The 26113-nt window shown below is 36.2% G+C and overlaps 1 non-coding gene across 1 annotated transcript; it reads right to left on the reverse strand.

Moving 5' to 3' along the window:
• Positions 1-24742: 24742 nt before the first annotated feature.
• Positions 24743-24849, reverse strand: LOC138990284 (U6 spliceosomal RNA). The gene has a single exon (XR_011466400.1). It is a non-coding gene; the product is annotated as a U6 spliceosomal RNA (small nuclear RNA).
• Positions 24850-26113: the final 1264 nt, after the last annotated feature.

Here is a 26113-nt window from a genome sequence, read left to right on the forward strand (position 1 = left end):
TCTATCTCTCTCTATATATATACACATACACACATATACACACACACACACACACATACATGATTGTTTTCAATTGCTGATCACTTAATTTCAAATGTATTTGAATAACCCTGCATCTGTCTTCCCCTCATGACAACTGCTTTCACTTTCACTTTGAATATAGTTTACATCTAATTGTTTTATATATTTCTTAATTGCTTATTGTGGACACAGGTCATTTTGCTTCTTTTGTCTTTCAATCTTCCTACTAGCTTTGTGTGTGAATAGTTTTCTGCCTTTACTGTATGTTTGTTTTTAGTGGTGAGTTTTTCATTTTATAATTTTCTTGTTTCTAATTGTGGCCTTTTCTTTTTCACCTAGAGAATTTCTTTTAATATTTGATGTAAAGTTGGTCTGGAAATGTTGAAATATTTTCTCTTTTGCCTATCTGTAAAGCCTTTGATTTCTCCATTAGATGAACAAATGGCAGACTAACTGGGTAGATTTTACTTGGTTACAGTTTTTGTTTTTTTTTGTTTTTCCCCTTTTTATTACTTTAAATATATTGTGCTATTTCTTTCTGGCCTGAAGTTTCTCCCCAGAAATTCAGCTTATAACCTATGGGAATTCCCTTGTATGTTATGTGCTGCTTTTCCCTTGCTCCTTTAAGCAATCCACTTATTTTCATTTTTAGTCATTTTCATTGCAATGTGTCATAGTTTATTCCTCTTTGGGTTAATCCCATATGGAACTCTGAACCTCCTGAACTTGAGTGACACTATCCTTTCCTAGGTTAAGGAAGCTTTCAGTTACTATGTCTGCAAATATTTTTCTTAGGCACTTTTTCTTTTCCCTTTTCTTCTGGAACTTCTATTGTAATGAGAATATCTAGGCACTTTATATTGTCTCATCTGTCTCGTAAACTCTCCTCATTGCTTTTCTTTCTTTTTTTTTTCCTGTTCATCAGCAATGATTTCAACTAGTCTGTCTTCCAGTTCTCTGATTTATTCTTCTGAATCATTTAATCTACTATTGATTCATTTCTATATATTTTGCATTTCGGTTATTATATTCTTTATCTCTTTTTTTTCTCTTTATAGCTTCTTTTTGTTAAAAACATCTGACTTGTCACTCTGTTCATTTATTCTCCTCCTGAGTTCTTTGATCATTTTCACAAACATTACTCTGAACTGTATCTCAGTTAGACTATCTATTTCACTTAGTTCTTCTTCTGGGGTTTTATCTTGTTTCATTGTCTGAGACATAATCTCCTACCACTTCATTTTGTCTAAGTTGCTATTTGTATTTTTATATATGTGGTAGTTTAGTTATGTTTCTCAACCTTGGACAAATGTCCTTCTGTAGAGCACATTCTATGCATCCCAGCACTGTACTGCTCTCTTGTTGCCCAAGGTACATGCTGCATGGATTCCCCCTTATAATACTATGAGAGTTCTTCTATTGGGGTGGGCTGCCTATGTGGGTGTGTTGTGGTTGGCTTCTAGCCTGGTTGATTGCTGGACCATGCCTTGTGTGGATCCTGCTTGCTGCAGGGTACTAGGGCCTGGTCATGAAGTGGCTGGTTTCAGAAGCTTAGTAGTGCTGGGGTTAGTCCTAGTTCACTTATGGTCAGAGTCAGATTGCCAAAAGCTGCTGCCCATTCACTGGGCAATTAGAGCCAGGTCCTCATTTAGTGATGGGCTACTGGCAGGCAGATCTGGTTCCTAGAATCTCGGTACAGGGACCAGGGATCCTAGAGTTTGTTTCAGATTGCCTGTTGGGGGTGCAGTTCCTAACACAGCTGAGTATGGGACTTGGTGTGTCCTTAAGGTTGGGTTAGTTTGCTAGTGGCCAAGGCCAGGGCCCAGCTGGTCTCAGTGTAGGGTCTGGGATGCTGTCATTGGGAACATAGTTTTCTTGTGTCTTTTATCTGCCGCCTGGTGAGGCTGGTTTAGAGATGAATGCAGGCTTCCTGGATCGAAGGGCCAGGGCCTGCCCACTGGTGGGTAGAACTGGGTCTTAGGCTTCTGGTGGCCAGGACCATTTCTAGATGAAATGGTTGTTCTATTTCTAGAGATGGTTGTGGGCTCAGAAAGTCTTTAGGCAGCCTACCTGCTGGTGAGCAAGGCTGTATCTCCACCCAGTTAGTTGTTTGCCTGAGGTGTTCCTGCACTTGCGCCTACAGGCTGTTGGATGTGGCCAGGTCTTGGCACTAGTGAGGCAAGAGGGCAGCTGCCAGCAGAAGTGTTCATACAACTGAATTTTCCCAAATATATCCGCTACCTTGGGGGATCCACAACTTCCCCCAACTTCTCTAGGAGATTCGTATTTAAGATAAGTATTTAAGTCTGGCCCAAACTCCTATTAAATTACTGTTCTTGCCCTAGGTTCCTGTGCATGTGAGATATTGTGTTTGCCTTTTAAGAGTGAAGTCTATTTCTTCCAATTCTGTGAGGCTTCTGCAGTTAAGCCCCATTGACCTTCAAAGCCAAATGCTCTGTGGCCTCATTCTCCAAGTGCTGGATCCCCCAGGTTGCGGAGCCTGATGTGGGCTTTAGAACTCTCACTCCTGTGGGAGAATTAATGCAATACAATTGTTCTTCAGTTCATGGATCACCCACCTAGGGGTTATGGGATTTTATTGTATTATAAATCTACCCCTGCTACCTGTATCATTATGGCTCTTTATGTCTTTATTTGTTAAAAAAAAAAAAATTAGTTCTGGTAAGTTCTAGTGTTTTTCATCAATTATTATTTTGCAGATAGTTGTGATTTTGGTGTGCTTGTGAGAAGAGATGAGCTCAGGATACCTCCACCATCTTGGTTGCTCTCTGCAGTAATTTTAAATTCCAGTCTCCTTAGGCAAGGGAAACAATACAAAAGTATACAAATGGAACTGCATCAAATTAAAAATTTCTGCATAGTAAAGAAATTTTTCAACAAAAAGAAGTGAATGGGAGAAAATATTTGCAAATGATATATTTGATCGGAAATTCATACCCAAAATATATAAAGACTTTACACAACTCAACATCAAAAAACCAAACAATCCCATTAAAAAGTGGGCAGAGGGCCTGAATAGACTTTTTTTTTCCCCCCACAAAGAAGACATTCACATAGCTAAAAGACCTATGAGAAGATGCTCAACATTTCTAATCAGGGAAAGGCAAATCAAAACTACAATGAAATATTACTTCACAGCTGTCAGAATGGCTATACTCAAAAAGACAACAAATAACAAGTGTCAGTGAGGGTGTGGAGAAAAGGGAACCCTTGTACACTGCTGATGGAAATGTAAATTGTTATTAACAGAAGAAAATGAATACACTAATTTTTAAAGATACCTGGTGTTCATGTGTGTGTTATAAGCTCAGTTGTGTCTGACTCTTTGCAATCCTATGGACTGTAACCCACCAGACTCCTCTATCCATGAATTCCTCCAGGCAAGAATACTGGAGTGGGTAGCCATTTCCTTCTCCAGAGGATCTTCCCAGTCCAGGGATCGAACCTGGTTTCCTGCATTGTTGAGAGATTCTTTACCATGTGATCAACCAGGGAATTCCCCAGTGCTCATACATACAAAGGATCATGTGAGGTCATGTCTGACTCTTTGTGAACCCGTGGACTGAATGTAGCCCACCAGGCTCCTCCATCCATGGGATTTTCCAGGCAAGAATATTGGAGTGGGTTGCCATTTTCTTTTCCAGGGCATCTTTCCAACCCAGGGATCAAACCTGCATCTTGTGCATTGCAGGTGGATTTTTTACTGTTTGAGCCATTGGGGAAACCCATATGTCAATTATGCTCCAATAAAAGGACAGAACAAACAAAAAACATTCATGAATTCAAACTAAAAAGTTGAGGAATGGAGTAATTTCTCACAAGAAAAGAATGGAGTTCACAATAACTTGATAAGATTTACTTGTCTAATTCTGATTAACCTTTTTTATTGTTGTGGTTTGTAATCTAATATTGATTGTTTACTATGAGAGCCAATATATCAGTGGCAGGTAGGATGTTTGCAATTCTCACAAGAATAAAATTTTAAAATGTCATAAGAATACTTATTTTTTCTTCATTAAAAGTGAAGTGAAGTCTCTTGATCATGTCCAACTCTGTGCAACCCCATGAACTGTAGCCTGCCAGGTTCCTCTGTCCATGGGATTTTCCAGGCAAAAATACTGGAGTGGGTTACCATTTCCTTCTCCAGTCTTGATTAATGATAAGGTTAAAAAAAGTTAGAAAGTAAGAGAAATATAATTCATAAAACAGAAGAAAATTTGATACTTAAAATTATTGCTAATAAAAAATAAATGTTAAGGCAAAACCTATACAATATTGTAACATAATAATAATAATAAAGAAATGATAAATGGTTAAAAAAGAATAAAAATTAATTTAAAAAATGAAAAAAGTTATTGTGATTTGATAGTACACTTTTATTTCCTACAATTTTCAGACCATATAAAGGACTTTCTATTAAAATTTGGCACTTGAAAATAATTACTGATCTAAATTTTATTAACTAAGTAAAAAAAATCAGTATAATTTCTAAGAATCTTATAATTAAAAAATTAGCTTTTCTTAGGTACAAGGAATTTGGAGTTTAAAGTAATATCAGCTACAGCTGCTTTAAAGCAATGCAGAATAAAACATGCCAGAGACCACAGTTGGGAATAGCAGGACTCAAGAGCTTTTATGACATTTGGCATTTTATGTGTTTACAAAGCTGCAACCTATTGGCATTTAATTCCATATTTATTGCCTCTTGTGTCTCATTGCACAGCAGGATATGGGATGAGCAATAAACATGTTATCGTAAGTATTGTACTGAATGAAAATTTAATTAAATCACAACTTTAAAGAAGTCTTTTCTGTGTCATCCTTGGGCTTGATAGATTCAACTCATATATTCATTTGTTGATTTATTCACAGTGAATTATAAAAATATAGTAATATAATTTAATGCACAAATATTTTCAGAATAAAGATTATTTGTAATATATTAATTTGATCTGTGACTTGACAAATTATATAAATATGTATTTTAATATCTGAATTGAGTGCCTTACTTATAATCATAGTGAAGTTACATAACAAGTATATCAAAGAAATAATATAAATATTTCCTTTAAGTTTCATTCAATACATGTATATTTTAATTACTCTTTGAATATACACGATCAAATGATTTTGTCTAGGGCTTAAGAAGAAATGTTTTTCATTGGCAATCTATCAGATAATTTATACGTTTGTCAATGAATGGTTTTGCAAGTAATGCATTCCTTAAAAGGGAATAAAGTTATGGGAGTTGTTCACCTGAAATTCCATTAATGAAGTAAAATTATAAAATTATAATTGTGAACTGTTTCTATACCTAGGTATGTAAGGGAAGATGGGAAAAAGTGAAAAGAAAATATATAGAATTTTCAAAGTTTATGCTATTTAACATGAATAGAACTTCCTGTCGTATTTTTTTTTTTTTTTTTTTTTTTAACTTTACAATATTGTATTGGTTTTGCCATATATCAACATGAATCCACCACAGGTATACACGTGTTGCCCATCCTGAACCCTACTCCCTTCTCCCTCCCCGTACCATCCCTCTGGGTCATCCCGGTGCACCAGCTCCAAGTATCCAGTATCGTGCATTGAACCTGGACTGGCGACTCATTTCATATATGATATTATACATGTTTCAATGCCATTCTCCCAAATCATCCCACCCTCTCCCTCTCCCACAGAGTCCAAAAGACTGATCTATACATCAGTGTCTCTTTTGCTGTCTCTTATACAGGGTTACTGTTACCATCTTTCTAAATTCCATATATATACATTAGTATACTGTATTGGTGTTTTTCTTTCTGGCTTACTTCTCTCTGTATAATAGGCTCCAGTTTCATCCACCTCATTAGAACTGATTCAAATGTATACTTTTTAATGGCTGAGTAATACTCCATTGTGTGTATGTAGCACACCTTTCTTATCCATTCATCTGCTGATGGACATCTAGGTTGCTTTCTTGTCCTGGCTATCATGAACAGTGCTGCAATGAACAGTGAGGTATACGTGTCTCTTTCAATTCTGGTTTCCTTGGTGTGTATGCCCAGCAGTGGGATTGCTGGGTCATAAGGCAGTTCTATTTCCAGTTTTTTAAGGAATCTCCACACTGTTCTCCATAGTGGCTGCACTAGTTTGCATTCCCACCAACAGTGTAAGAGGGTTCCCTTTTCTCCACACCCTCTCCAGCATTTATTGCTTGTAAACTTTTGGATAGCAGCCATTCTGACTGGCGTGAAGTGGTACCTCATAGTGGTTTTGATCTGCATTTCTCTGATAATGAGTGATATTGAGCATCTTTTCATGTGTTTGTTAGCCATCTGTATGTCTTCTTTGGAGAAAAATCTTGAGAAAGAAGAATGGAACTGGAGGAATCAACCTGCCTGACTTCAGGCTCTACTACAAAGCCGCAGTTATCAAGACAGTATGGTACTGGCACAAAGACAGAAATGTAGATCAATGGAACAAAATAGAAAGCCCAGAGATAAATCCACGCACCTATGGACACCTTATCTTTGACAAAGGAGGCAAGAATATACAATGGATTAAAGACAATCTCTTTAACACGTGGTGCTGGGAAAACTGGTCAACCACTTGTAAAAGAATGAAACTAGAACACTTTCTAACATCATACACAAAAATAAACTCAAAATGGATTAAAGATCTAAATGTAAGACCAGAAACTATAAAACTCCTAGAGGAGAACATAGGCAAAATACTCTCCGACATACATCACAGCAGGATCCTCTATGACCCACCTCCCAGAATATTGGAAATAAAAGCAAAAATAAGCAAATGGGACCTAATTAAACTTAAAAGCTTCTGCACAACAAAGGAAACTATTAACAAGGTGAAAAGACAGCCTTCAGAATGGGAGAAAATAATAGCAAATGAAGCAACTGACAAACAACTAATCTCAAAAATATACAAGAAACTCCTACAGCTCAATTCCTGTGGTATTTTATTCATGATAAAAATGAGAAGAAATTTAATAGAATCATTGATTAGCCACAGAAGAAATCTAGATGTTCCTCCAAATTTTACCTGATAATAGTAATAATGGAAGGTATGATATGGCAAAGGAGTGGAGCTCAAATCTAAAGAATTTACATGAAAATGAGGAAAATATAAGGGGAAGTTCAAATTATGAAAGCAGTTAACATATATTTAAATAAGCAAGGTCTCAAGTTGAAGATATTTAGCTAAGATAAGGAAAAGATATATGGATCACCTGGATACAAATTAGAATGATAATCACCTGAGATAAAGAACCCCACCTATCTTGGGCAGAACAAGTAGGGCTATAGACAAAGAATTTGAATAATAAAATGAAAGCACAAGTAATAGTAGCTTGATAGTTATCTCAAGTTTTAAGGAAATTTTCTTAAATTTCTAAAGTTTTCTTCCAAACTTTAGAACTGATCTCCAGTCCAGGTAGTCCTGAACATATAAGTGAGTGTTTACAGTAAAATATGTATGAGGAAGACAGTTTTGTAAGAGACAGGGAATTACCATTTGTAAGTTAAGGCTTTTTATTGCAAAATCTGTGATTAACTTCGGGAACGTATAATTTAGTTAAATATTAACTTATATACTGGAGGCAGGAAAATTCAATTTTCAGTTAGTTTTGTGTCCTTTAGTAAAGTATCAAACACCTTTTGAGTTAACTGACCAGAAAAATGTAATTAATATTTTCTGAGAGAAACTTTTAATGATTGAATCAAATAAAATGCTAAAATACTTATCACAATGCTGATGGCATTTTCTTTTAATATGCTGTTTCCCTTTAGTTAATATTACTTCTGCTTATGTTTATGCATGGTATGTGAAATATTAAACACATTTACAAATATAAAGAATGATCATCAACTATAGTTTTCAAATAATGAGGTATTTAAATTATTAAAAACATTTGTTACAAATTTTTAAAGACATTATTCTGAAGAATGAGATATTTACTTATCCTTTATTTTAAATAACCTTACAAAATACAGAAAAAAATCAGCTTGAAGAGTTTCCTTGTAATTTAATGTGAATATTGTATAATCCTGAAGGAAGATGATATGGTAGCATTATTTATAGTATGCTATTGGTATCTAAAGTCTTGTTCTTCAGACATGATACTGGATTAAGAGATATAGGTCTTTAGTTTTTAAGAGGGCTTACTTCAAAAATTTTGGCAGAATGTTACTCAGTGGCTAAAATATCAAGTAAAATAAGATTTTTATAATTTATTTTAGAATCAAAGAAGAAATAAAGGAGATTTTAGTATCAGTTTGCTGTACAATTTATCTTAGGTTAGTAATACCATGAGCCTCTCTCTCTCATTCATTCTCTTTCACCATCATTAACTTTCCCTTCTCCCTCTTTCAGCAAAATGAAATCAAACTGATACTCCTTAAAGTGTTGTATTGTCTCAATGTGACATTTTTAAAGACTCATAGAATATTTTAATTATCTAGGTCCCATATGAATAAAGTGATATAGAGCAAAGTATACACCTATAAACTGGGGATGATAAGATGGAACTCTCAAAAGAGTTACAGAAGGAAAAATTCCCTAATTGTATTTCTGTCTCTTTAACCTCTTCATCTTCAGTTCAGTCCAGTTCAGCTGCTCAATCATGTCAGGCTCTTTGCAATCACATATATTGCAGCTTGCCAAGCTTCCCAGTTCATTATCAACTCCTGGAGCTTACTCGAACTCATGTCCATTGAGTTGGTGATGCCATCCAACCATCTGATCCTCTCTTGTCCCCTTCTCCTCCCACCTTCAATTTTTCCCAGCTTCAGGGTATTTTCCAATGAGTAAGTTCTTGGCATCAGGTGACCAATGGAATTTCAGCTTCAGCATCAGTCCTTCCAATGAATATTCAGGACTGATTTCCTTTAAGATTGACTGGTTTGATCTCCTTACAGTCCAAGCGACTCTCAAGAGTCTTCTCCACACTACAGTTCAAAAGCATCAATTCTTCAGCACTCAGCTTTCTTTATGGTCCAACTCTAACATCCATACATGACTACTGGATATAACATAGCTTTTACTAGACAGACCTTAGTTGGCAAAGTGAAGTCTCTGCTTTTTAATATGCTGCCTAGGTTGGTCATAACTTATCTTCCAAAGAGCAAGTATATGTTAATTTCATGGCTGCAGTCATCTTCTGCAGTGATTTTGGAACCCCTGAAAAATAAAGTCTGTCACTGTTTGCATTGTTTCCCCATCATATCATTTGCCATGAAGCGATGGATCCAGATGCCATGATCTTAGTTTTCTGAATGTTGAGTTTTAAGTCAACTTTTTCATTCTCTTCTTTCACACTCATCAAGAGACTCTTTGGTTCTTCACTTTCTGCTATAAGGCTAGTGTCATCTGCATATCTGGGGTTATTGATATTTCTCCCAGCAATCTTGATTTCAGCTTGTGCTTCATCCAGTCCAGCATTTCTCATGAGATACTCTGCATATAAGTTAAATAAGCAGAGTGACATTATTCAGCCTTGACATACTTCTTTCTCAATTTGGAACCAGCATGGTGTTCCATGTCCAGTTTTAAGTGTTGCTTCTTGATTTGCATGAAGATTCCTCAGGAGGCAGGTAAGGTGGCCTGGTATTCTCATCTGTTAAAGAGTTTTCCACAGTTTGTTGTGATCCACACAGTCAAAGGCTTTGGTGTAGTCAATAAACCATTTTACACATACATATAAAGATAACAAACTTAGTTAATATGAAAGAGCCATGACTGTGTAGAAAAATCTCAAATGTTTTTCACCTTCCTAAAGTGGAAATTTCTTCTTTGTAATGAAAAAAATCATGTGTTTGAACTCTCCTGAAATCAACTACTTTATTATTTAAAGCTTTCCTATACTAATCCAGCATATATAAACAACATTTTTAAAGGGAATCAATTTGAAAGAAAAAAAAATTAATTGAATCTGATTTTATTTTATTGTTATATATAGGTTGATATATGAAAAAAATCAAGTTTTTTTTGAAATTTTTCTGCTCTATGGATACTGGGAAAGAAATAAGATACATTACAGAAGCATACAAAAACTTTCCACCATCAAAAGTCTTGTAAATATGCAAGTTATTTCAGTTTCTTTAAACTCTTCTCATTTGTAGTATTTACAATTTACAATATATATATATATATATATATATATATATATATATATAATAAAAGGGTAATAAACCAAATAAAATTTAAAGACTTCAGAATTTCTGAAATAAAAATATATACTCTTTAAAAGCAAATGTATAGATATTCAATAGCATAGTGATTTCCCAGCCATACTTCAGTCCTAAGTCGATACTTAGAGGGCACAAAATACAGACAAACTTCAATATTTTATACCACATGTTGTAACTGTTTAATGAATCCTTTCAAACTACTAAGTAGGAAAGAAAACAAGGTATGCATTTATCTTCATTTATCATCGAGCATCTTCATTGATAAGTTGGAATGCTCATACATCACTGCTACCTAAATTAAAGTCAAGTTGAAGACACTTGCTAAGTAGGTTAGTTATACCATTTTGTAATTGAAAACTCATGAATCATTAATACTACTGTATGCTATACAGGAAAGTTGTTAAGAAAATAAATCCTAAGTCTGTTTGTAAGAACATTTTTTTCTGCTTCTTTAATTTTACACCTATATTAAATGATGGATATCCAGTAAGCTTATTGTGATGATCAATTCATGATGTATATAAATCAAATACTATGCAGCATACTATAAACTTATGCAGTGCTGTATGTCGATTACATCTTAATAAAACTTGAAGAAAAACAATAAAACTGATGAGCCTTTCAGATCTCAACGTTGGCAAAATCTAATATATTTTAGAATTTTAGAAAAACTATTGTCAGTTCTTTATCTGAAGGTAAAATTTCTATCATTTATTTTGATTTATGGAAATATAACTAAAAATTAAAATTGTTAAATAAAGTGTGAAAATGATTTGATATATAAATACTTTGTAAAAAAAAATTTCCATCATTGAATTAACATATGAATCCCTTTATCATTTCACATATTTACTTTTCATTGTTGTTGAGAACACAAGTACTATCTTAGCTACCAGGGACTGCAGCCGTAAAATCAGAAGAGAGTTACTTCTTGGCAGAAAAGCTATAACAAACCTAGACAGTGTGTTAAAAAACAGAGACATTACTCTGCCAGCAAAGGTCCATATAGTCAAGGCTATGGTCTTCCCAGTGGTCATGTATGTTTGTGAGAGCTGGACAGTAAATAAGGCAGAACACCAAAGAATTGGTGCTGGAGAAGACTCCTGAAATACCTTGGACAGCAAGGAGATCAAACCAGTAATTTTTAAAGGAAATCAACCCTGAATACTCGTTGAAAGTACTGATGCTTAAGCTGAAAGTCCAATATTTTTGTCATCTGATTCAAACAACTGACTTACTGGAAAAGTTCCTGATTCTGGAAAAGATTGAGTACAGAAGGAGAAGAGGGCAACAAAGGATGAGATGGCTGCATGATGTCACCAATGCAAAGGACATGAACTTGGGCAAACTTTGGGAGATAGTGAGGGACAGGGAGGCCTGTTGTGCTGCAGGCCATGGGGTCACAAAGAGTTGGACACGACTGGGAGACTAACCAACAATTTACATATAACACTGCATGAGTTTAAGGTGTGTGGTATAAATGATTTGACTTAAATACATCAGGAAATAATGAGAAAAAGTTTGTTGTCACTACCCATTATCTCATATTGTTCAGTCTCTCAGTCGTGTCCGACTCTGACTGCAGCATGTCAGGCTTCCCTGTCCTTCACCATCTCCCAGAGCTTGTTCAAACTAATGTCCATTGAGTTGGTGATGTCATCCAATGACAGAGGACAAGATGGTTGGATGGCATCATCCATATAGATACAAAATAAAGGAAAAGAAATAATATATATTTTTTGTAATGAGAACTCTTAGGTTTTACTCTCTTAACTTTAAAATACAAAATCAGATCAGATCAGATCAGTCTCTCAGTCATGTCCAGCTCTTTGCAACCCCATGAATTCCAGCATACCAGGCCTCCCTCTCCATCACCAACTCCCGGAGTTCACTCAAACTCATGTCCATCAAGTCAGTGATGCCATCCAACCATCTCATCCCCTGTCGTCCCCTTCTCCTCTTGCCCTCAATCCCTTCCAGCATCAGAGTCTTTTCCAATGAGTCAACTCTTCGCATGAGGGGGCCAAAGTACTGGAGTTTCAGCTTTAGCATCCTTCCAAAGAAATCCCAGGGTTGATCTCCTTCAGAATGGACTGGTTGGATCTCCTTGCAGTCCAAGGGACTCTCAAGAGTCTTCTCCAACACCACAGTTCAAAAGCATCAATTCTTCGGCGCTCAGCCTTCTTCACAGTCCAACTCTCACATCCATACATGACCACAGGAAAAACCGTAGCCTTGACTAGATGAACCTTTGTTGGCAAAGTAATGTCTCTGTTTTTGAACATCCTATCTAGGTTGGTCATAACTTTCCTTCCAAGGAGTAAGCGTCTTTTAATTTCATGGCTGCAGTCACCATCTGCAGTGATTTTGGAATCCAAAAAAATAAAGTCTGACACTGTTTCCACTGTTTCCCCATCTATTTCCCATAAAATGATGGGACCGGATGCCAGGATCTTCGTTTTCTGAATGTTGAGTTTTAAGCCAACTTTTTCACTCTCCTCTTACACTTTTCTCTTTCACTTTCATCAAGAGGCTTTTTAGTTCCTCTTCACTTTCTGCCATAAGGGTGGTGTCATCTGCATATCTGAGGTTATTGATATTTCTCCTGGCAATCTTGATTCCAGCTTGTGTTTCTTCCAGTCCAGCGTTTCTCATGATGTACTCTGCATATACGTTAAATAAACAGGGTGACGATATATAGTCTTGACGTACTCCTTTTCCTATTTGGAACCAGTCTGTTGTTCCATGTCCAGTTCTAACTGTTGCTTCCTGACCTGCATAAAAATTTCTCAAGAGGCAGTGTTAATTATATTAATAATGTTGTACATTAAAACTTTATAACTGGAAGTTTGTACCTTTTGACCACCTTTATCCAACTCCTTCACTTACTCTCTAACTCTGGTAAATACAAGTGCTATCCCTTTTTCTATGTAAATTAATTCAGTCACTACAGAAAACAGTACATATATTCCTCAAAATATTAAAAATAGAACTATCATATGATCCAGCAGTTCCACTTCTGAGTATTTACCCAAAGAAAATAAAAACACTAAATTCTACAGGATATAGCACAATGAAATATTACTCAGCTATAAAAAGAGTGAATTCTTACCATTTAAACAGGGTGACAACAGGGATGGACCTAGAGGGTATTATGCTAGGTGAAATAAGTCAGCTAGAGAAAGACAAATATTGTACCATTTCAAGTATACGTTGAGTCTGAAAAACAAACAAATGAACAGGCATAAGAAAATAGAAGCAATCATAGATACAGAGAACTAGCAAGAGGCTACCAGAGTGGGGGATTTAAGAAATAAGCAAGAAATATTAAGAAGTACAAACTTCCAGTTTAAAAATAAATTACTCACAAGTCTGAAATGGACAATGTGAAGCATATAGTCAGTAATATGTAATATCTTTATATGTTGTTAGAAGAGATAACTACTATGGTGATTTTTAATATCTTTCATAAATGTTTTATAGTTTTCAGAGTAAAAATTTTTTTTTTACTTCCTTGTTTAAATTTTTCCCTAAGAATTAACTATGATGCTAGCTGTGGAATTGTCATATATGACCTTTATCATGTTTATGTATATTGCTTCTCAACCCACTTTATTGAAAGTAAAATTTCTGTTTTTTAAATTTATCATTTAAACTACAATATTTAATTAACTTATTTATTAAATTTCCTATTTAAGAAGATGTCTTAAAATGAAACTTATTGGAGTGTAGCTGATTTACATTTTTGTGTTAGTTTCTGATGTTCAGCACAGTGAGTCACATATACATATACATGCGCGTGCATGCTCAGTCACTCTGTTGTGTCTGAATCTTTGTGACCTGATGGTCTTTAGCCTGCAAGCCTCCTCTGTCCCTGGGATTATTCTGCCAAGAATATTGGAGTGGGTTTTCATTTCCTCCTCCAGGGGATTTTCCTGACCCAAGGATTGAGCCCATGTCTCCTGTGGGACTTGCATCGGCAATCAGACTCGTTACCATTGAGAAATCTTGGAAGCCTTATATATATACCATATATAAATCTCTAAATATATCTCCAATATTTTCAGATTCTTTTCCCATATAGTCATTGGATGTCTCAGGTGGTGTTAGTGGTAAACAACCCACCTGCCAATGCAGGAAACATAAGAGGATGTGAGTTCAATACCTGGATCAGGAAGATCCCCTGGAGGAGGGTATGGCAACCCACTCCAGTATTCTTGCCTGGAGAATGCCATGGGCATAGGAGCCTGGTGAGCTATGGTCCATAGAGTCACAAAGAGTTGGACATGACTGAAGCAACTTAACACATCCACATAGTCATTTCAGAGTACTGAGAGGAGTTCCCTGTGCTATACAGTAGATCCTTATTAGATACCTATTTTATATAGAGTAGTGTGTATGTGTCAATCCTAATCTTTTAATTTATCCCTCCCCAATCTGTTTCCCTCCTAGCAACCAAAATTTGTTTTCTGTATTTGTGACCCTATTTCTGTTTTGAAAATAAGTTCATTGAAATCATTTTTTGATTCCATGTATAAGCAATACCATATGATATCAGTCTTTCTCTGATCTACTTCACTGATTTAAATATACTTCATTCAGTATGATACTTTCTAGGTCCGTTCATGTTGCTGTAAATGGCATTATGGCTGAGTAATATTTCAAAGATTATTTCTGGATGCTGCTTTACACAAAGTAGATATACAATTTTCTGATAAATATAAATGTATTAATTAAAGTACTATTCTTACATTAATGGTTTTATTTTTATATATTAAAAAATTATCATTATTAAAACTCCATGGTATTTAACTCACATTTTTAAGCATCATGTAATGAGCATAATAAATTCATCTTAAATTTTGTTCAAACTAAGCTACTTGTTACTCAATAGTCAGTAGGCCCTATTTCTAGATCAAAATATGTATTTTTGAGAGAAATAACACATGTTATAATTATGGGCATTAGTATTATGTCATTGGGTTCACTAATCAACCTATGAGTTTGAAAACATTATATGTGATTTTGTGTTAAATTTGAGAAACACTAATAAAATTAACTAGACTTAAATTAGGAAAATACAGCTTGAAAATTAGTAATGAAGAAAAATGTGTTCATTTCAAATGCATTATTCAAAAGCAGTTGCTTTTATGATATGAAATTAACTTTGTAATTTAACTAATAAACCTCACAAAATTCAAATTTTACATTTGTTAGTATGTTGTCACATAACTTTGAATACGGGACTCTTCGGTATCTGAAAACAGCAGTGACAACAGTAACATTTATATGAATTAAATACTTGACATACATCATCTTATTAAATCTTTATAACAAAAATATGAATTATGTGTTGTTATATTTTTAAGATATGCAGCTGAGTCTTACAGAGATTAGATATTTGCTTAAGGTTAGAAACTTTGTAAGTAGCAAAACTAAACTTCAAATTTAGCACAGACTTGTGTGAACTTAAAAGTTATTCTCTTGACTACTGTGCATCAACTAACAGCATTATGTGTTGATGTTGATCAGATATATTATCTGTTGTCACTATATACATATCAATATAAAACAATCCTTGTGCTTTGCTAGTAATTGTCAGAATCTTCTATTGTCTGGGTGTTATATAGTACTTTTGAAACCTGAGCAAGTTACATTAGATTGGTTCTTACTAACAAAAATATAAAAAGAGATATAATATATAATATATTCAAGTGATTTAATCTAATATTCTCTCTTTTGAACAGTTTTGAGTTGCTACAATAGCATTTTTTACTATAATGTTCATGGTTTTACTTTTACTGTCACTTTTTATTCAGAGAAGTTATTGCAAATTCTAGTAACATCTTAGCCTGAGACTTTAACTAAGCTAAAATATAGTTATTTTCTAAGGACCTTTTTCTTAGAGGTTTTTATTAGAGCATTTTTCTTGAAGTTTCAGATGGTCATTTTAGAAGGTTTATGCTGGAATGTGAAGTCAAGTGGGCCTTAGAAAGCATCACTATGAACAAAGCTAGTGGAGGTGATGAAATTCCAGTTGAGCTATTTCAAATCCTGAAAGATGATGCTGTGAAAGTGCTGCCCTCAATATGCCAGCAAATTTGGAAAACTCAGAAGTGGCTACAGGACTGGAAAAGGTGTTTTAATTCCAGTCCCAAAGAAAGTAAGTGCCAAAGAATGCTCAAACTACTGGACAATTGCACTCATTTCACACGCTAGTAAAGTAATGCTCAAAATTCTCTAAGCCAGGCTTAAAAAATACGTGAACCATGAACTTTCAGATGTTCAAGCTGGTTTTAGAAAAGGCAGAGGAACTAGAGATCAAATTACCAACATCCGCTGGATCACGGAGAAAGCAAGAGAATTCCAGGAAAACATCTATTTCTGCTTTATTGACTATGCCAAAGCCTTTGACTGTGTGGATCACAATCAGTTCAGTTCAGTTTCTCAGTCATGTCTGATTCTTTGCAACCCCATGAATTACAGCACGCCAGGCCTCCCTGTCCATCACTAACTCCTGGAGTTCACCCAAACTCATGTCCGTCAAGTTGGTGATGCCATCCAGCCTTTTCATCCTCTGTCATCCCCTTCTTCTCCTGCCCTCAATCCCTCCGAGCATCAGAGTCTTTTTCAATGAGTCAACTCTTCACATTTTTGCATGAAATTTTCCCTTTGTATCTCTTATTTTCTTGAGGAGATCTCTACTCTTTCCCATTCTGTTGTTTTCCTCTATTTCTTTGCACTGATCGCTGAGGAAGGCTTTCTTATCTCTTCTTGCTATTCTTTGGAATTCTGCATTGAGATGCTTATATCTTTCCTTTTCTTCTTTGCTTTTTGCGTCTCTTCTTTTCACAGCTATTTGTAAGGCCTCCCCAGACAGCCATTTTGCTTTTTTAATTTCTTTTCCATGGGGATGGTCTTGAACCCTGTCTCCTGTACAATGAAACGAACCTCCATCCATAGTTCATCAGGCAGTCTATCTATCAGATCTAGGCCCTTACATCTATTTCTCACTTCCACTGTATAATCATAAGAGATTTGATTTAGGTCATACCTGAGTGGTCTTGTGGTTTTCCCTACTTTCTTCAATTTAAGTCTGAATTTCTCAATAAGGAGCTCATGATCTGAGCCACAGTCAGCTTCTGGTCTTGTTTTTGTTGACTGTATAGAGCTTCTCCATCTTTGGCTGCAAAGAATATAATCAATCTGATTTCGGTTTTGACCATCTGATGATGTCCATGTGTAGAGTCTTGTCTTGTGTTGTTGGAAGAGGGTGTTTGCTATGACCAGTGCATTTTCTTGGCAAAACTCTATTAGTCTTTGCCCTGCTTCATTCCATATTCCAAGGCCAAATTTGCCTGTTACTCCAGGTGTTTCTTGACTTCCTACTTTTGCATTCCAGTCCCCTATAACGAAAAGGTTATCTTTTTTGGCTGTTAGTTCTAAAAGGTCGTGTAGGTCTTCATAGAACTGTTCAACATCAGCTTCTTCAGCATTACTAGTTGGGGCATAGACTTGGATTACTGTGATATTGAATGGTTTGCCTTGGAAACGAACAGAGATTATTCTGTCATTTTTGAGATTGCATCCAAGTACTGAATTTCAGACTCTTGTTGACCATGATGGCTACTCAATTTCTTCTGAGGGATTCCTGCCCACAGTAGTAGATATAGTGGTCATCTGAGTTAAATTCACCCATTCCCGTCCATTTTAGTTCACTGATTCCTAGAATGTCCACTTTTCACTCTTGCCATCTCTTGTTTGACCACTTCAGTTTGCCTTGATTCATGGACCTGACATTCCAGGTTCCTATGCAATATTAGTCTTTACAGCATCGGACAGAAATGGTATGGACCTAAAAGAATCAGAAGATATTAAGAAGAGGTGTCAAGAATACACAGAAGAACTGTACAAAAAAGATCTTCACGACCCAGATAATCACAATGGTGTGATAACTCATCTAGAGCCAGACATCCTGGAATGTGAAGTCAAGTGGGCCTTAGAAAGCATCACTAGGAACAAAGCTAGTGGAGGTGATGGAATTCCAGTTGAGCTATTTCAAATCCTGAAAGATGATGCTGTGAAAGTGCTGCACTCATTATGTCAGCAAATTTGGAAAACTCAGCAGTGGCCACAGGACTGGAAAAGGTCAGTTTTCATTCCAATCCCAAAGAAAGCTCAAACTATGGCACAATTGCACTAATCTCACATGCTAGTAAAGTAATGCTCAAAATTCTCCAAGCCAGACTTCAGCAATATGTGGACCATGAACTTCCTGATGTTCAAGCTGGCTTTAGAAGAGGAAGAGGAACCACAGATCAAATTGCCAACATCCACTGGATCATGGAAAAGGCAAGAGAGTTCCAGAAAAACATCTATTTCTGCTTTATTGACTATGCCAAAGCCTTTGACTGTGTGGATCACAATAAACTGTGGAAAATTCAGAAAGAGATGGGAATACCAGACCACCTGACCTGTCTCTTGAGAAAACTGTATGCAGGTCAGGAAGCAATGGTTAGAACTGGACATAGAACAGACTGGTTCCAAATAGGAAAAGGAGTCCGTCAAGGCTGTATATGGTCACGCTGCTTATTTAACTTATATGCAGAATACATCATGAGAAACGCTGGGCTGGAAGAAACACAAGCTGAAATCAAGATTGGCGGGAGAAATATCAATAACCTCAGATATGCAGCTGACACAACCCTTATGGCAGAAATTGAAGAGGAACTAAAAAGCCTCTTGATGAAAGTGAAAGTGGAGAGTGAAAAAGTTGGCTTAAATCTCAACATTCAGGAAACGAAGATCATGGCATCTGGTCCCATCACTTCATGGGAAACAGATGGGGAAACAGTGGAAACAGTGGCTGACTTTATTTTTGGGGGCTCCAAAATCACTGCAGATGGTGACTGCAGCCATGAAATTAAAAGACGCTTACTCCTTGGAAGGAAAGTTCTGACCAACCTGGATAGCATATTCAAAAGCAGATACATTACTTTGCCAACAAAGGTCTGTCTAGTCAAGGCTGTGGTTTTTCCTGTGGTCATGCATGGATGTGAGAGTTGGACTGTGAAGAAAGCTGAGCGCCAAGAATTGACACTTTTGAACTGTGGTGTTGGGGAAGACACTTGAGAATCCCTTGGACTGCAAGGAGATCCAACCAGTCCATTCTGAAGGAGATCAGCCCTGGGATTTCTTTGGAGGGAATGATGCTAAAGCTGAAACTCCAGTACTTTGGCCACCTCATGTGAAGAGTTGACTCATTGGAAAAGACTCTGATGCTGGGAGGGATTGGGGTCAGGTTGAGAAGGGGACGAGAGAGGATGAGATGGCTGGATGGCATCACTGACTCAATGGACGTGAATCTGAGTGAACTCCTGGAGTTGGTGATGGACAGGGAGGCCTGGCGTGCTGCGATTCATGGGGTCGCAAAGAGTTGGACCCGACTGAGCGACTGAACTGAATTGAACTGAACTCTTCTCATGAGGTGGCCTAATTATTGGAGTTTCCCAATTAACTGTGGAATATTCTGAAAGAGACGGGAATACCAGACCACCTGACCTGCCTCTTGCAAAACCTAATGCAGGTCAGGAAGCAACAGTTAGAACTGGACATAGGGCAGACTGGTTCCAAATAGGAAAAGGAGTATGTCAAGGCTGTATATTGTCACTCTGCTTATTTAACTTATATGCAGAGTACATGTGAGATACGCTGGGCTGCAAGAAGCACAAGCTTGGATCAAGATGTCTGGGAGAAATATCAATAACCTCAGATATGCAGATGACACCCCCCTTATGGCAGAAAGTGAAGAGGAACTAAAAAGCCTCTTGATGAAAGTGAAAGTGGAGAGTGAAAAAGTTGGCTTAAAGCTCAGCATTCAGAAAACGAAGATCATGGCATCTGGTCCCATGAATTCATGGGAAATAGATGGGAATACACTGAAAACAGTGTCAGACTTTATTTTGGGGGCTCCAAAATCACTGCAGATGGTGATTGCATCCATGAAATTAAAAGATGCTTTTTCTTTGGAACGAAAGTTATGACCATCCTAGATAACGTATTCAAAAGCAGAGACATTACCTTGCCAACAAAGGTCCATCTAGTCAAGGCTACGGTTTTTCCTGTGGTCATGTATGGATGTGAGTTGGATGAAAGCTGAGCTCAGAAGAATTGATGCTTTTGAACTGTGTTGTTGAGGAAGACTCTTGAGAGTCCCTTGGGGTGTGATTCATGGGGTCCCAAGGAGTCATACACGACTGAGGGAATGAACTGAACTGAACTGCACTGCTGCTGCTGCTGCTGCTATCTCGTTTCAATATTGTCCAACTCTGTGCGAATCCATAGACGGCAGCCCACCAGGCTCCTCTGTCCCTTGGATTCTGCTGGCAAGAACACTGGATTGGGTTGCCATTTCCTTCTCCAAGATGGTTCATAGTTAAATTAATTTTTAATCAATGTCAGTCACCTTCCAATAACACAGTTAATCTCCAGAACACAAAGCACTCGGGACTTGCAAAACAACAAACATTTTATTATTGTTTACTTGATATAGTTTGAAAATTGTTACACACAACGTCCTTTCTCATGTGTGTGGTGACACATCTCTCTTCTTTTGAATTATATTTTACTTTCCCCCTCTGATTCATGGCAACCCACCCCAGTATTCCTGCCTGGAGAATCTCATGGGCAAAGGAGCCTGGCCGGCTACAGTCTGTGGGATCACAAAGAGTTGGACAAGACTGAGTGACTGACACTGTGATTAATAGTCATGGCTGGGATAATGTTTTCCAGTCAATAAAATCCTGAAACACTTGTATTTTAGCTATTTCTGCCTTATTTAATAATGTGCTTAGCTTATTCTTTTGTACCTTATACATTTAACTACAAATGTTTCTATATTCTCAAATTATTTGAGCAAACTTTAGTCTTTCAATTAAAGTGAAATAATTCTTTTACTTGAAGTCTCAAAATCCTTTCTCTAACTTCAATTTTCTGATATTATTAAGTCAACAATTGGGGAATTTTCTCATTCTCAAGTGCTACTTTCTCATCAATTTTCTAACACCTTATTCAACAATCTGTCCTCACTTTAAATTTATACCAGTTCTTATCCTTTGTAAACTTAGACACTGCTCTAAAATTTTTCAAAGATTTTTATTTTCAGAAATATTGTTCAAGACACTGATTTCACTCTACACACTTTTCTATCACTATTTAATAAAACTGGATAAACAATGGAAGTCATAAACAAACTTGCAGGCAGTAACAACTCAACTGTTAAGCTTATAACTTAAGAAAAATGTGCCCCAATCCCTGATCCAGTTTTCATTCTTTAATCTTTAGATGTCTTTATATTTCCTTTGTCATTATTCTGTCCTCTCATCAAATAACTATTTTTCTCAATAACTATCTTCTCTAAACATTCTCCTTAACAAGATACATTCAATAATCTTTTCTTTGATTAAACTAATACTAGTATTTTAATGATTACATCCTACTCACAGTGACAATTCCAAATTTGATATAAACTTAAAAACCTACTTTCTTTTCTACATTTTAAGGTTTGAAGAAAAAGATTCACTTTTTCTGAGGAAATATTGCTTAAATGTTTCTCTTTTTTTTTCACATTTTAGTAGCATACTTCTTTTTTTTTTAATTTTATTTTATTTTTAAACTTTACATAATTGCACTAGTTTTGCCAAATATCAAAATGAATCCGCAACAGGCATACATGTGTTCCCCATCCTGAACCCTCCTCCCTCCTCCATCCCCACACCATCCCTCTGGGTCGTCCCAGTGCACCAGCCCCAAGCATCCAGTATCGCGCATCGAACCTGGACTGGCAACTCGTTTCTTACATGATATTCTACATGTTTCAATGTCACTCTCCCAAATCTTCCCACCCTCTCCCTCTCCCACAGAGTCCATAAGACTGTTCTATACATCAGTGTCTCTTTTGCTATCTCCTACACCAGGTTATTGTTACCATCTTTCTAAATCTCATATATATGCGTTAGTATACTGTATTTATGTTTTTCCTTCTGGCTTACTTCACTCTGTATAATAGGCTCCAGTTTCATCTACCTCATTAGAACTGATTCAAATGTATTCTTTTTAATGGCTGAGTAATACTCCATTGTGTATATGTACCACTGCTTTCTTATCCATTCATCTGCTGATGGACATCTAGGTTGCTTCCATGTCCTGGCTATTATAAACAGTGCTGCGATGAACATTGGGGTACACGTGTCTCTTTCCCTTCTGGTTTCCTCAGTGTGTATGCCCAGCAGTGGGATTGCTGGATCATAAGGCAGTTCTATTTCCATTTTTTAAGGAATCTCCACACTGTTCTCCATAGTGGCTGTACTAGTTTGCATTCCCACCAACAGTGTAAGAGGGTTCCCTTTTCTCCACACCCTCTCCAGCATTTATTATTTGTAGACTTTTGGATCGCAGCCATTCTGACTGGTGTGAAATGGTACCTCATAGTGGTTTTGATTTGCATTTCTCTGATAATGAGTGATGTTGAACATCTTTTCATGTGTTTGTTAGCCATCTGTATGTCTTCTTTGGAGAAATGTCTATTTAGTTCTTTGGCCCATTTTTTGATTGGGTCATTTATTTTTCTGGAGTTGAGCTGTAGGAGTTGCTTGTATATTTTTGAGATTAGTTGTTTGTCAGTTGCTTCATTTGCAATTATTTTCTCCCATTCTGAAGGCTGTCTTTTCACCTTGCTAATAGTTTCCTTTGATGTGCAGAAGCTTTTAAGTTTAATTAGGTCCCATTTGTTTATTTTTGCTTTTACTTCCAATATTCTGGTAGGTGGGTCATAGAGGATCCTGCTGTGATGTATGTCAGAGAGTGTTTTGCCTATGTTCTCCTCTAGGAGTTTTATAGTTTCTGGTCTTACGTTTAGATCTTTAATCCATTTTGAGTTTATTTTTGTGTATGGTGTTAGAAAGTGGTCTAGTTTCATTCTTTTACAAGTGGTTGACCAGATTTCCCAGCACCACTTGTTAAAGAGATTGTCTTTAATCCATTGTATATTCTTGCCTCCTTTGTCAAAGATAAGGTGTCCATAGGTGCATGGATTTATCTCTGAGCTTTCTATTTTATTCCATTGATCAATATTTCTGTCTTTGTGCCAGTACCATACTGTCTTGATAACTGTGGCTTTGTAGTAGAGCCTGAAGTCAGGTAGGTTGATTCCTCCAGTTCCATTCTTCTTTCTCAAGATCGCTTTGGCTATTCGAGGTTTTTTGATTTTCCATACAAATTGTGAAATTATTTGTTCTAGCTCTGTGAAGAATACTGTTGGTAGCTTGATAGGGATTGCGTTGAATCTATAAATTGCTTTGGGTAGTATACTCATTTTCACTATATTGATTCTTCCAATCCATGAACATGGTATATTTCTCCATCTATTAGTGTCCTCTTTGATTTCTTTCACCTGTGTTTTATAGTTTTCTATATATAGGTCTTTAGTTTCTTTAGGTAGATATATTCCTAAGTATTTTATTCTTTCCGTTGCAATGGTGAATGGAATTGTTTCCTTAATTTCTCTTTCTGTTTTCTCATTATTAGTGTATAGGAATGCAAGGGATTTCTGTGTGTTGATTTTATATCCTGCAACTTTACTATAGTCATTGATTATTTCTAGTAATTTTCTAGTGGAATCTTTAGGGTTTTCTATGTAGAGGATCATGTCATCTGCAAATAGTGAGAGTTTTACTTCTTCTTCTCCAATTTGGATTCCTTTTATTTCTTTTTCTGCTCTGATTGCTGTGGCCAAAACTTCCAAAACTATGTTGAATAGTAATGGTGAAAGTGGGCACCCTTGTCTTGTTCCTGACTTTAGAGGAAATGCTTTCAATTTTTCACCATTGAGGATAATGTTTGCTGTGGGTTTGTCATATACAGCTTTTATTATGTTGAGGTATGTTCCTTCTATTCCTGCTTTCTGGAGAGTTTTTATCATAAATGGATGTTGAATTTTGTCAAAGGCTTTCTCTGCATCTATTGAGATAATCATATGGTTTTTATTTTTCAATTTGTTAATGTGGTGTATTACATTGATTGATTTGCGGATATTGAAGAATCCTTGCATCCCTGGGATAAAGCCCACTTGATCATGGTGTATGATCTTTTCAATGTGTTGTTGGATTCTGATTGCTAGAATTTTGTTAAGGATTTTTGCATCTATGTTCATCAGTGATATTGGCCTGTAGTTTTCTTTTTTTGTGGGCTCTTTGTCAGGTTTTGGTATTACGGTGATGGTGGCCTCATAGAATGAGTTTGGAAGTTTACTTTCCTCTGCAATTTTTTGGAAGAGTTTGAGCAGGATAGGTGTCAGCTCTTCTCTAAATTTTTGGTAGAATTCAGCTGTGAAGCCGTCTGGACCGGGGCTTTTGTTTGCTGGGAGATTTTTGATTACAGTTTCAATTTCCATGCTTGTGATGGGTCTGTTAAGATTTTCTATTTCTTCCTGGTCGAGTTTTGGAAAGTTGTACTTTAAAAATATGGAACGCTTCACGAATTTGCGTGTCATCCTTGCGCAGGGGCCATGCTAATCTTCTCTGTATCATTCCAATTTTAGTATATGTGCTGCCGAAGCGAGCACTGCTTAAATGTTTCTTTAAGCATTGAAGAAAAAGGTCACCTTGCAATGTGGACTATATTAAAAACAAACACAAAAATATCCCTCTAATTAATTCACAGTGCTTCTCCTAGGATTTGATTAATCACTTTATTCAAATCAAATTAATTTTGTTCTCATCAGAGAGAGAATTCCAAACATTTATTACCTTTCCAGAGAGGACTAGGGCGAGGTTTCTAAATAATAAAATGACTTTGATTAAAATTTTAATTCCAGATAAACTATGTGTGTGTGTGTGTGTGTGTGTGTGTGTGTGTGTGTGTGTGTGTGTATTTATGTATAGGTATAAGCACATTCCATATGTTACATAAGCATACTTAACTTTATATATAAATAATATATTTATAATGCCAATATATATTTGTGTGTATGTATATATCTGTTATTCATATAAGATTCAATTTAACTATGGATCCTGTATTTTCCTTTGCTATATATGGCAGCCCTAAGCGGGAAGAACTCCAACTTTTATATCAGAAAATGAGCTCATCGCCTATTATGAAGATCAACAGAGCCCCTTTTGATGTCTTTATTGTTCTTGTCTTCATCTTCAAATATTCTCTAAAAGGCAAAGCTTGCTATTTAATCTGGGAGTAAGGATCACCCTCCCATACATACATATTTTTAGATCTTTTCATGGTTCTTGGAAATATATGGAAACTTGGAAATTTTTCCTTTCCACAAATTTGTGTGTGTGTTTGTTTTATTTTTCTCCTGAATTTGCTATAATATTTGTATTTTTTTTGTATTCTGGATAAAAACCATGTTTTTGATTTGGTTTTAAATTTTGCACCAAAGAATTGCTGAAGAAAGCCTGATTTCAAATTATCTATGTTTATATGATCTATGAGCTTATATACAATGCAAAAATTACATTTAGAGAAGTATTGAAATTCTCCAGTTTATTTTTTTTAGTTTATTTTTAAACTTTACAATATTGTATTGGTTTTGCCAAATGAATCTGCCACAGGTATACATGTGTTCCCCATCCTAAACCCTCCTTCCTCCTCCTTCCCCATACCATCCCTCTGGGTCGTCCCAGTGCACCAGCCCCAACCATCCAGTATCGTGCATCAAACCTGGACTGGCGACTCGTTTCATATATGATATTATACGTATTTCAATGCCATTCTCCCAAATCCTCCCACCCTCTCCCTCTCCCACAGAGTCCAAAAGACTGTTCTATACATCAGTGTCTCTTTTGCTGTCTCGTATACAGGGTTATTGT

This window comes from Bos mutus, chromosome 12 (genome assembly GCF_027580195.1).
Source record: "Bos mutus isolate GX-2022 chromosome 12, NWIPB_WYAK_1.1, whole genome shotgun sequence".
In the NCBI taxonomy this organism is placed as follows: Eukaryota; Metazoa; Chordata; class Mammalia; order Artiodactyla; family Bovidae; genus Bos; species Bos mutus.